The following is a 13,411-nucleotide window of genomic DNA, read 5'->3' on the forward strand; positions in this document are numbered from 1 at the left end:
ACAAGGTACATGCGATCATAGATTACTTTAGTGGTGAATATTCGCCGATGGCGATTTTTTCACGTCGGCGACCTGGGAAATGGCGAATATTTTGTACCGATTGGGGGTGGCCATGTCAACAGAACATTATCAATTTCTGTCAAATTCACGACCTGATCGCCATATGTTTTATGTAGTTAAATGTGGCTATGCTAGAATTTCGCCAATACAATGTACGACAGACACAAAGAAATTTAATTTTTTCGCCTACACTCTCTAAGGTTGCCTTAATAGACGACCATAATTCGCTTATAGGCATATGTAGATTTGTTAGCCAGGAGGACCCAATTTGCCCGACATTTTGCCGACACGTGTCTCCATTCACCCCAACTTTCGCCAACTATATTGTATTTGCCAATTATTTGGACGACCCATAATTGCCTCGAAAATTACGTAAGTCATGTTATAGTTACACGAGATTCACCAAATATTTGTATACCATATAAAATTCCCGCGAAATTTGCCATATAAGGATTGGCATAAATACATTCAAAGATCAGATCTATCTCTACACAATCTGGTGGGTTCGAGGCTCTGAATTCTGATCAATAGCGAAGTTTCAGACCAAGGAAAATAATTGCTGTTGATTGCATTGGCGACTACTAGTGACCTAAAGGTGAGCGATCAGTTTTTTGATGTGTTATACTATTATTCTGAATTTATCTATAGTTGTTTGCACTATTGAGTTCATTCTTATTCAGTGGGGACCCGTCAGTGCCAAGTGGTCAACCGAGAGATTCAGACCTCAGACATCTAGATTGTAAGTCGTAGAGCCAATGAAACATATCTTATACTTTATAGTCTATTATTGCTTCTTCAACAAATTGATATTTTTTTGGCAGCCTTTATTTCATTGGAGATGTCGAACAGGAAGAAGGGTAGGAAACCTGAATGTGGGGAAGGCCATGAGAGGCCAACAAAAAGTAGAACGTTGTCTTTGGAAAAGATTGTGGTGAAAATCGGGAAGGTACATCATCACAAGTACAAATACAAAATTCGCAACCTACATTGCATGTTGAAGACGACGGCGAACCTGATATCTTAGATTAGGATGATCTTGAAGAAGATTATCTGGTATATGCCCAAGTTAGCCGGAATGATATAATCGACTTGGGTGATAATGCCATTGATGGTAATGCACGGAAGGGGAAAAGAAAAGCCAGATCAAAAAAGGATCAACCACAATAAAAAAAGGATCGAGAATGGGATATGTCAGTGAGGAATTTTTAAATTAATTGGGCATCAAAGTATCCATTCATTGAACCAGTGGAGAATCCAATTGAAAACGAACGTCCAATAGAATGCAGGTGTAAGATTTGCACTTGGAAATATAACAAGGAAATTAGGCTGCAACTAAAATTTGACACCATAGAAAACCATATGGGTAAAGTTTATGAAAAACAAATGATAGACGGAGTTGAAAAAGCAATGATAAGATGGAAAACAAAGGAGGAATATAAGCATATGAGGAATGTCGAAGAGTATTATTTTCATGAGAAAATATAGACGAATCCTGCTGAAGTTAAAGGTTCTACTGAAGCTAGTTTTGGAAAAGCAATGCAAATCGAACAACTGGGAAAAGCTGTTTAGTTAAGTGTTTTTTTTTTGAGTAGAGGGTGTGCTATGACAGTTGTCCCATCAATTAGTGGTTTATTACACTTTTTGAAAGTTCCTAACTATCCTAATAGACATTGGTTAGTAAACAGTGGATGGGAATGGGCAAGTTGTCTTGCTGAGGTTGAAAAAGAAGATGTAAAGGAAAAAATAAGAGAGGCAAACTTTATTGCATTTTCTTTAGACAAAGTTACGACAGTAGACAATACTTCATGGGTATGCATGCATGTTTATATTGTACAAAATCATGCCCGCCAACCTCATCTACTATCTGTTGCTAAAATGAAGAGTGCGACAACGAAAAATTTATTTCAACTAGTAAAGATTAGTTTAATTGAATATGGAGGTATGGATGACATGACGATTGCCAAAAAATTGGTGTGTGTTGGAGTAGATGGAGCTTCAGTAATGCAAGGTCACAGGAACAATTTTTGTACAAAGATTGAAACTTCATTTGCACCGTACATTATTGCAATTCATTGCATGGCTCACAAAATGAATCTAGCTTTTGGAATTGTGAGCAAGTATGCTTCCGTAAAAAAATTGAAATTTTAATCAGAGAGTTACTCACACTTCTGTCGAAGTCCCAAGCGTTTTATGGAATTTCAACACTTTGCTGATGGAATAACTGATGGGAACAAGCTTCTCAAGGAAAATGATACTAGATGGATCTCTTTGGATGGTCCAGCGCATCGAGTTTTTTCAGAATATCCATCCTTGATTGGACTATTTCACACAACTCGCGACGAATTAGATCAACCGAAATTTCCTGACCTTCTTTGGAGGTTAAGTAATCTAGAGACACTCTTAACTTTAGTAGCTCTTTTGCCCATGCCAGAGGAAATGAGGAATATTATGAAGGCTTCCCAAAAAAGAGCTCTGTATATTGCAGAATATGCTATGCTGGGTAAGATGACATGCATGACCCTCGACAATCTCTATCAAAATCAACCAACACTATCTGATGAAAAATTTGTTAAGTCGCAGACACTCATAGATTTGAACAATCTCGATAACTTTTTACAAATTGGTGCAAATGGGGAGGTATGTGCCAATGTACGGGGAGTTGAGATACCAATGCACTTCTATGCCACGGTCGACTCCGAGGAACCAGGAAAGCACCCCAGGAAGCAACTAGCAAGAGTTACAAGGGAAGATTTCGACAAGATTGTTGAGTCTGTAACTACTTCTGTGAAGAAAATTGCCTATGATCTTTCCTCACAAATTAGAAGCAATTTCCCCCCTGACAACCTACTTGAAGCCATGTCTATTGTGTTTCCTCAATATTGGAGCCTCAACAGTACAGCTGATTTTCGAAGTAAGCTACTGACTTTGATAAAACAATTTTGCATATCCAGAGAATTGAATGGAGTAACTATAAATGGAATATTAGATGAAACTAGTCTTAGAGAGCAATCATATCGTTTTGCATACACTATGAGGGAACAATATGGCACAATGGAGAACCCCTGCGAAGAGGGATCCGTAACAAGGCTTTGAAAATATATAGTTGAGAATGTAGCGTTGCGTGATTCAATGCCAAAATATTTGAAGCTTGCTAATTTATGTCTTACCATGATATTGGGTTTGGTGGAAGATGAGAGAGTTTTCAGCGCTTTGGGGTTCCTAAAATCAAAGCTAAGAAACAAACTAGACAAAAATTTGGAAAATTGCTTGAGGCTCTATACATCTAGGTATGATCTCCACACTTTTCCTTACGATAGGGCACTGCAAATTTGGAGGTCCAAATATGAAAGAAGAGGTTTGGGCAACACTTCAAACCAAAGTGCTAGTGGAACTATTGACTCATGTATGGGACCTACTGGTAGCATTGAGATGCAGTTCAACAAAGGTATGCAGACTCAGAGTGAAGAAAACACCGACAAGAATCAAGAAAGCTCTGAATTTGATGAGGATGAATGGCAACTGTAAGAGATTGGTATTTATTAATCTTATTACTGTATCTCATCATTCATATTAAAAAAACATATTATTATGGTTGATAACTTGATGATATTTTATGAGTCTGTCAACTTTTTGCAATTAGAATTTAATATTGATTTGTAATTGTATTTTTCAACTTTCTATTTCCAGATTTAAAATAGCATAATAAAAGACCATTATTGATACATAGATGTTTATTTAGACATGTTTGAGAACTTAGATTTTTATTAATTCTTTCAAAATATAGCCATATGATACAATTCATTCAATACACCACTCTGTGTGATTCTCCATGCAAAAATCAATATAAAGTTTTAGAACCCTTTGCAAATGACCTTGAATTCCCTTTTATAGAAACAAGGGAGCAACAACAACTTCAGGTTGATTTGCAACATGTGAAGACTCAACATCAAAATCACAAACTCAGACTTCAACACAAAGTTAGTTTTACATGGCCATCATAGGCCGGATTAGCAATTTAACAACTACTACATGTCTGATGTCTTTTGTTCAAAAACAGAGTTCAAAATTAAATATTAATTCAAGCCATGACAAATTAAATATAGATAATAGCAGTGCCCAAAACCTAGTAATCAGAAATAGAGAAATGCAGAAATGTTAAAACTTGGGAGAATTTGAGAATACAAATTTATAGGCTGAAGGTTTGCAATGTGCATCATAGATTCATAGGCTGCATTAGCAATAGCGAGTGCTAGTTTTTTTTGTTCATAAAATAGAGTTATTTCAAGCGATGCCAAATTCCAAACAGAAAAAACATTAAACCTTGAAATTAAGAGTAAAAGCAGAAAAATGTGCAATACATACTATGATTCTTAAGATTTCTGTGCCAGTTTTTGTAGGGTGCTCCACTCTTCATCTGATGGAAGGTCAATATTCTTTAAACTATGGAAAGTCAATTGCAACTTTGTCAACAATCCATATTTTGAAGAGTGACTTGACATCATCGTTTCACCCAATACCGCATTCAGAGTTGTAAATGGTTTGATGAATTCTAGAAAGATTGTTCTTAGGAAGCAAGTCTAAATCATACTGTAGCGTCCTAAAATTGCGACACTTGCAATTTCGACTGCGTTTCAGTCTTCACGATGGCGACGCAACACGCAACCTGAATGGAGACCCCGAAACTTGCTCACGACACTAAAAACTGCATTTTTCAAGCACCCTGGCCTGAACCTCCTTGCACCCTGCTGTCTCGGGAGGTGGGACCAGAGCGCCCAGCGCCCTGGTCCCCCAGGACCATGGCGCCCAGCGCCCTGGTCCCTGGGCCTATTTTGGGCCCGGTTTCCTATGAGGACTTCGGGTCTTTTCGTTTGCAAATTGGAAATTATTGTTTCCTGGTCGGCCTAAGGTCGGGAAAATCAGTCTATTAACCCTAATTGGCAAGTATATAAACGACATTTTTCTCTCTCATTTGGGATAACACATACATGATGAAAAAAAACGTGGAAATTATACTCAAGCATTCAAGCATTCAAGCATTCCTTCTAAGTCTCCATTCAAGGCTAAGTGTTGCATTCAAGTCAAGGATTCAACCATTGAAGAGGAGATCACTTACTACATGCTACATACAACACACTACATACAACAAACAACAACATCTAAACTTTCGCACATAAGGGTACAAACATCCTTAGAACAAGGTATTAGTACTTGTTTTACATTACATACATTTACATTTACAACATTTCTCATTTCTTGGTTAATTCCAAAACCGGGGTTTGACCTAAAGGCAAACCCCTAATCCCTAACCCCCCAATCGTCTCCGCTTTTCTGTGTGTAGGTTGCAGGTACGCGGCTGAAATTGAAGATCTGGAATCCTTGTGCAGAGATGAACAGATCCCCCTTCGTTTCGCGGATTTTTCGGAGGACCGTGGTGCTGGGCGCCATCGTCCTGACAACTTTTGCTCAAATTTGCAGGACAACGCCGTATCGACATTTTACTGCTAATTCCAGGTCCGTAGCTTCATCCTATATCCCTAACTCAGTTTATAAACGAATCTTTGTCACTTTCTATGCATTCCTAGCTTAATTCTCCTATGCACATTCTTTACAAAAGAGGGTAGCCTTGCTTTCTTAACCCTTGAAACTCATTTAGCATCCAATCTTGCATTGTGTGGGATTGGATCTTGTGAGTTTTAACCCCTCTTTTGAATGTAAAGTCTCTCCCTTAAGTGAAAACCATCAACCCTAGCAAACCTCCCTTCTCTCTCCTCGGAGTTGGAAGAGGGGAGTGCAACTAGGGTTCGATCGCGATTTTCTGCTTTACATTTTGGTGAACCCGACGTGAACATCCTTTCTGATTTTTCATGCTTAGATCTGAAAAAATTGATTACATTTCCATGTTTGATCTTTTGCAAATTTTAGAGGTTGATTGCATAAAAACCCTAAAATTTTCTTTTTAGTAATTGAGCTTGTGAAATGCTTAATTGTTAATGTTTGTTTCAGATCTGCCCTTCTATTACAAATTATCAGTTCATATTTGTGCTTTAATTTTGAAAATTAAGTGGTTAAGTGTCAAAACCCTAATTTTTGAAATCCTCTTGATTCAACCTTTGTCCGACAATTTCACTGATCAAGACATCTCCAAATCAGCTGTAACTTTGGATTCCGCAATAAAATCACAATATCTTTCATCCCTGAAAATTTGGAAAAAAGTTGCGAGGACCGTGTGCACTCCGAGCGCCATCGTCCTCGACATTTTTTCCGAAATTTCGGGAGCGAGATCTTACTGTATTTTCCTGCTAAAATCCAGAATTTTGGCTGCCTTTATCAATTATAACACTTTCAAAATTACAGTCAAAGTTGGTCTTGTGATTGCTTGGTTTAAGGCTTCTAATTATTCAAAAATCATTGAAATTGAAATTTTGTGTCAAAATTGTGTTCTTACTATCCTAAATCTGAAAAGTGTGTTTGCATTCATTCGAAATTTCAGTGCTTTATTCAAATTCTTGCAATTTGTGACTTTTGAAATTAAGTGCTTAATTACAACAACTTTGATTTCCGCTTTCAAAATTGAATCTTGCGTGAAATTGAGTCAATTTTTAAATTTCAAAATTTGCATTGCTTTTGGTATTCCCTCTAAAATTATAAAATTCAAAACTTTAGTTTCCCTCTCTTTTTCAAAATTCAAATTTTGCATTTTTTGACAATCTGGATAGGGTTCAATTTTGAGATTGCAACTTTAATTTGGCCTATCTACAGATTGTAAAATCCCTCAATTTTTTCAGATTAGCTCTAAAATCATCATAACTTTCATCCCTGCAAATTTCAAAAAAAATTGCAGGGACCGTGTTGCACTCCGAGCGCCACGGTCCCGGACATTTTTTCCGAAATTTTGGGAGACTGTCGTGATTGCATTTAACAGCTTAAATCCAGAAGATTGGCTGATTTTACTGAAAATTGCTACCTCTAAATTCAAAATCTTCTCTCTCTCTCTAGTGCATGAGTTTTACAACAATAAGCCCTACTTCCACTATTCCCGTTAGACGAAGCCGTAGAATTAAGTCTTTCCGAGGTTTAACTACCGAGGAGATGGAACCTAATTTGAATAGCCTTTTTAACGAGGACATGGGTAATTCCTCTAATCCTCCTAATGATGAAGAAGCTCTCCATGAGGTTTCTGTAGAACAACTTTCAAAATTGGATAACCAATTTGACGATTTTCACCAATGGATGTCTCACGAGTATCCCGATAGTCAAGCTCTTCCTTTAATTGAGGGCCTAAAACGCATGCTTCAAAGTGATAAGAATGGAATTGATATTTTGCGTGGTATTGCACACATTGTGGATTCGAATGTGATGCCTATGAAGAGTTGTGCCGAAATTTTAGGTTATACACAACCTCCTACACAAGTCAATCATTCTATTCCTTTGACAACTCCTATTGCTAGCATACCTACCTTTACATCAAACATAATGGCTACTTCTATACAAGACATTCCTCCCGTGATTACCAGTCATGGGGGCAATTCATTCAACCATTCCATTCCTCCTTGTAGTGTTCCTCTTGTCCAATCATCCCCTATGATTGACTATCATGGAGTCCCACCATCTTACTCTCTACCTTCTTTCAATAACATAACACCTCCATCTCAATCTAACACATCTAATATGAATTCTTCGACTGAAGCGACCATTAACAATCTTCCACAAACTGTCTCTTCTTTACAACAACAAATTGCCTCTATGAATCAATCTAAGTTTAGTGTGCCCACATTTGATGTTGCGAGCCCACTTTCTCTTGACATTGTCTGAGCTATCCCTCCTAAACATGTTGAAATCCCGCATTTGGAGCTTTATAATGGTAAAGGAGATCCTCTAACACATGTTAAGACTTTTCAAACAATATGTACTGATTTTGCTTATGACCCAAGGTTGCTTGCAAAACTGTTTACTAGAACATTAAGAGACAAAGCCCTACAATGGTATTGCTCGTTGCCTTCTTATTCTATTACTTCTTTCGAACAACTTGCAAATGCTTTCATTCAACAATTTCAAAACAATATAAGTCCTAAGGTTATTTTAATTGATTTAATGCATTGTAAACAAGGTGTTAAAGAAAAAGTGACTGATTTCATTGGTAGATATAAGCATTTGTATGCTCAAATTTCTTTTCCAGTGCATGATAATGATATTCAAAGAATCTTTATTTCTAATTTACAAAAAGATATTCGAGACAAACTTCTGTTTTCCGAGTTTACTTCTTTCCAACAGTTGTGTGCAACTCTTCACAATTATCAACTGACTGTGAGTCAAATGGAACAATCACATCCTATGGCTCCGAGTGATAAGGTTGATAGCAGTCAACAACCATTTGGGAAGTTTAAACCGAACAGAGATTCCATCAAATTCAATGAAAACATCATCAACAACAATGTGAACGCAGCATCAGGTGTGCCTCCTATTTCTAAATTTTTCAAGAAAGAAAGAAAGTATACTCCTTTGAATGAATCATTGCATAGTATTATGAATAAATTATTGGAACAAAATGTGCTTACTCTTCCTCCTGTACGACAAATTGATCCTGCAAAGATTACTTCACCTTATTTTGATAACAAAGCTTTTTGTCACTTTCATCGTCAGCTTGGGCATGATACTGAAAAATGTTTTTCTTTAAAGGGTAAAATTCAAGATTTGATTGATAATAATACTATCTCTGTTTCTGGAGTGAATGATAAAGGCAACACATTTGTAGCTCCTCCTAACCAAAATCTTCAGATTTTTACTGATCCATTACCTTCTCATACTTCCCATACCTCTAATGCGATTGAGGCTAATGATTCTTCTTTATCATCTGATGGTCTTGTGTCTATGACTCCGAATGTGATTAACTTTGTAGAGCAGCAAGAAAACCCTAAAGAACCTTTCATCACATTTGATCCTAGTGAAACCATTAGGGCACCTGATGGTCCTTTATACATAGTTGCAAAAGTCAAGAATACACCTTGCCGTGGAGTGCTTATTGATCCTTCGTGCATGGTTAATGTTATTACTGAAGAATTTCTTTTTACTTTGCAATTGAATCAAGTGATCTATGACAAAACAGATGTGGTTGTGAAATTATTTGATACATTTTCTTCTCCTGCAATTGGTTCTATTACATTACCTATTGAGGTCCATAACAAATCCCTTGATGTGAACTTTGCTATTATTCCATCATCTGAACAATTTCGTGTGAAGCTTGGCTATCCTTGGCTATCTTCCATGAAAGCTATTGCTTCTCCTATTCATAAATGTTTGAAATTTCCCCATAATGGTGAAGTTGTTACTGTCAATCATAGTCTCTTTAAACCAGCCGAAAGAACTTCTAGTGTTCCTATTGATTATTTTTGGCCTAAACAATTCCAATCCCTTCCTCCGCGAAGTGATCATCTTTTCAAATCTTATCAAAAGTGGAAAATAGATATGATCCTATCTCTAAGTGAACCTAGAACACCTAAACTTGACATTCCTATCGTTCTTGAGAAGGAAGTTCTTCCTTTGAAAGATAAAACTAATGTCTTTTCTCAAGAAGATTCCCAACCCATCCCCATGGATGTGACTATGTCTATGCCTAATAAACCTTCTAAAAGTAGACCTATACCTCCTCGTCATGATGGACTTGGTCTTCTTCCTAAACCAAAAATTCCTCCTTTATATGGAGCAGTTCCTCCTCCTTCCTTCTATAGAGAGAAGAGACCTTCTTCTTCTCCTATTATCCAACCTAAGAGACCACAACCTAAACACCCAAGTGATAGGGATGAGAACATTCCTCCTCCTCAATCTTCTCCACTTCCTACTAAGACTAGACGAAATCGTTCTGCACGCGAACGTCGACGAAAGCGTCGTCTTAGGGCTCAAGCAGCTGCTTCTCAAACTTTACAATCTCCAAAAACACCTTCAACAAGCATTATTCCATTTTCTCCTCAGCCAGAAATTGAGCCTAAATCTCCTAAACATAAGATGCATGATGATCTTGATCCTGTGCGAGTTAAAGATCCTATTTTTATAAATCTTGATGATGATATAGATGAAAATGTTATTCATGATGAAAATGTTACTTCTCTTGCTTCTGATAGTGAATATGAACTTGTTGATATTGATAACCATTTATCTAATGAATTTTCTAAAGCACTTATCCTAGCTCCTAGACCAGAACAACGTGGCTCGGAACATGAACATAGCCCTTGTTTGGATCTTGTGATAGCTCCATCTGCTATGTTGGATGTTCCTCCTCTAGCGTGTTCCCTGCCTTCCCGAAACATTGATCAGCAAGATCGGGGGGGTAGATGACGTGCTAGACTAGTTTCATTAGCATAGCAGATTCTCTCCTCCTCTCTTGTGTTACTTCTTCTATATGTTATTCTCATTCTTCTATTTGTTGTCCTTAGTGTTGTCTACTTGAGGACGATGCAAAGCACTGAGATCTCTTTTGGTCTCTCTCATGTTGACTCAAAAGACACATGTGTTCCCTTCTTCTAGGTGACCTTCCTTAATTGGGGAATGAAGAACAATTATGCATACATACATATGATATATATACATGACTTATCATACAACATACTGACCCCGAGGAAAGCGAAGTCACCTCGTGCTTTATGTTTTGTGTCTATTATCCTTGGGTTTATCTCACACTTGGGGGCCAAATCTTTGTGATAACGTGCTCCTTTCCTTTCTCATTTCTTATGTGTATCACTACGTTAAAACAATCACCCCCGTTGAGGCGTGTGCGATCGCTTTAACGCAGGGGGGCATACAACCTGTCTATCCTTTCAATATACTTGAAAATTTCTTGGCGAACTTAGCTTTGCCTTGAAAATTTTTGGTATTTTTCTTGCATGACTCATAGTGAGGGAACCTTACTACTGACAGTCATGGTTCTCCCTCGTGATCTTCCCTTTTACTTTGTCAATCGAAGTCGTAAGATCCTTAGTCCACTGGGGGCTTGGTGTATCTTGCCTCCTTGACATGGTGAAAGTCTTTCAATGATTGTTTCCTTGTACTTTACCGGAAGTATGAGCATACATACTCCCGCTAAAGTGGGGGCTAAATGTAGCGTCCTAAAATTACGACACTTGCAATTTCGACTGCATTTCGGTCTTCACGATGGCGACGCAACACGCAACTTGAATGGAGACCCCGAAACTTGCTCACGACACTAAAAACTGCATTTTTCAAGCACCCTGGCCTGAACCTCCTTGCACCCTGCTGTCCCGGGAGGTGGGACCAGAGCGCTGGGCGCCCTGGTCCCTGGGCCTATTTTGGGCCCGGTTTCCTATGAGGACTTCGGGTCTTTTCGTTTGCAAATTGGAAATTATTGTTTCCTGGTCGGCCTAAGGTCGGGAAAATCAGTCTATTAACCCTAATTGGCAAGTATATAAACGACATTTTTCTCTCTCATTTGGGATAACACATACATGACGAAAAAAAGCGTGGAAACTATACTCAAGCATTCAAGCATTCAAGCATTCCTTCTAAGTCTCCATTCAAGGCTAAGTGTTGCATTCAAGTCAAGGATTCAACCATTGAAGAGGAGATCACTTACTACATGCTACATACAACACACTACATACAACAAACAACAACATCTAAACTTTCGCACATAAGGGTACAAACATCCTTAGAACAAGGTATTAGTACTTGTTTTACATTACATACATTTACATTTACAACATTTCTCATTTCTTGGTTAATTCCAAAACCGGGGTTTGACCTAAAGGCAAACCCCTAATCCCTAACCCCCCAATCGTCTCCGCTTTTCTGTGTGTAGGTTGCAGGTACGCAGCTGAAATTGAAGATTTGGAATCCTTGTGCAGAGATGAACAGATCCCCCTTCGTTTCGCGGATTTTTCGGAGGACCGTGGCGCTGGGCGCCATCGTCCCGACAACTTTTGCTCAAATTTGCAGGACAGCGCCGTATCGACATTTTACTGCTAATTCCAGGTCCGCAGCTTCATCCTATATCCCTAACTCAGTTTATAAACGAATCTTTGTCACTTTCTATGCATTCCTAGCTTAATTCTCCTATGCACATTCTTTACAAAAGAGGGTAGCCTTGCTTTCTTAACCCTTGAAACTCATTTAGCATCCAATCTTGCATTGTGTGGGATTGGATCTTGTGAGTTTCAACCCCTCTTTTGAATGTAAAGTCTCTCCCTTAAGTGAAAACCATCAACCCCAGCAAACCTCCCTTCTCTCTCCTCAGAGTTGGAAGAGGGGAGTGCAACTAGGGTTCGATCACGATTTTCCGCTTTACACATACTTTATTTTTATCTCCATGTTTTTTTTGTAAGCTTCTTTTCCAATGAATTTATTTGATGGGTCAACGGTCTTAGGCAAACCAAGTTTAATCAAAGTAGTTGTCTTTTCTTGCAACTTCAATATTTTTTGGCCACATTTATCCATAACTTCTGATGTTTCCCTTAGTTTTTGGCATTTTTGAAGGATAGATGATGTCTTAACTGTGGCATCAATGCGGCTCTTAATTCCCTTGGATGCCAAATAGCTGTCACTGGTACTGTAGACTACTTGCAAAATCTATTTTGCCATATCCTCTTTTGAATAAACATGTATGCTCTTCTCAATGTGCCCTTTGATTTTCATATAAATTATTCTCAGACTTTCATTCAATTCAAACCATTCACACAAATTGTCACTCCTATACATTATTTGCCTCCAAATGTTTTCTTGTATATACTTCGTTGTATTTTTCATATTATCTTTCAATCTATCCTCCGAAGTTTTAATTTTATCATTTGCACTGTGCAGGGCTTCTTTCATTTGTGCACATTTTTTTCTTTCTTCCTCTACTTCCTCTTCCAAATGTTTTGCTTTTTCCTTCTCATGATCCAATAGGTCCTGTATTTTTTTTATTTTGACAACAACAAACTCATAACTTTTGTATAATTTTTGAAAATTGCTTCTTTCCTCATCAATTTTTTTTACTGCTTTTAGCCAGGTTTTCTCGCAGGTCCTTTAATTCTGCATCCATCTTTTCTTGCTCTGTAATTTCTACTGCAGAGCCTAAATTTTTTATCCTTTTCTGTAAATCATTGCACTTGTTATCTGCTGCTTTCCTCTTTGATTTTTTGTTTGCCAGGTGTGCCTATAACTTTTCTATTTGTTTCTCCAGTTTATTTTTTCTCTCTCCACCTTTAGTAGTGAAGTGTAGATCAGTTCGTTAGTCCCTTTTGACACACTAATTTTGTCCACATTATGTACTTTGGAAAAATCCATTTGGAGGGTGCTAACTTGAAATTCAAAGGGATCTATCTGACTGTGTGGTGGATTTTTATCTTTAGTTGGAGGCATAACA

This window comes from Cryptomeria japonica, chromosome 3, assembly GCF_030272615.1.
Source record: "Cryptomeria japonica chromosome 3, Sugi_1.0, whole genome shotgun sequence".
Taxonomy (NCBI): Eukaryota; Viridiplantae; Streptophyta; class Pinopsida; order Cupressales; family Cupressaceae; genus Cryptomeria; species Cryptomeria japonica.